Here is a 773-nt window from a genome sequence, read left to right as displayed (position 1 = left end):
CGGGAAAAATTCTCATATTGTATGCTAGTGACACAAAGTCCAGCATACTTTCATTGACAGCCAAGTTGAGCGATTTGCCATAAGGTATCAATTTGCTCCTGCACGAGGTCAATCCTCTGATTGAACACCATTAAGCCTCCTTTTAGTTGAGCATTAATTCCTTTTTGTACATCTAAGGCATGAGCTACATTGGCTAAAAGATTATTCAGGGTCTGAGCAGTCTGCACAGTATGACTCATGGCTAATGCCGCGGTAGTAGCTCCAACAGCTGCCAATGAGATGGCAGTAACAATGGTGGCTGTAGTTCCAAGATCCCTTTTCTGTCTGAAGAGAGTCATAGCATGAGGGGCATCAATGGGCACAGGCACCCAGCGAGGCATGCGAGTAACTAGGGCATACCTAAATTCACTAGCATTCCAGCATTGGGCAAAAAAGCAATTACTTGGTTCTATCTGGCTAATAATGAATAAAAATGGGGGATATAAACAAACAGGTGTGGGTTTATAGGCAATATTATGAGAAGCCTTAACACCCTCGTTGGAACATCCTGCATCAGTTCTAGAACTATCAGTGGTGGTGTCCGAGGTCTGAGTAGGTTCAGGAGACCATTGCCCCCAGGGGTGAGACATGCTCCATGTAAATTGACTAACTCCATGTTTTCCTCCACTTTTGAAAGACCTTTACGGTTCTTAAATTATCTTTTCCTTTTTTTTTTAATTTTTCATCAATTACACTTTATTCATTCTGCATCCCTCCATAAGCCCCTCCCTCCT

The sequence above is a fragment of the Meriones unguiculatus genome, chromosome 6 (assembly GCF_030254825.1).
Source record: "Meriones unguiculatus strain TT.TT164.6M chromosome 6, Bangor_MerUng_6.1, whole genome shotgun sequence".
NCBI lineage: Eukaryota > Metazoa > Chordata > Mammalia > Rodentia > Muridae > Meriones > Meriones unguiculatus.
The sequence above is the reverse complement of the archived record's forward strand: the minus strand, read 5'-3'. Positions refer to the sequence as shown.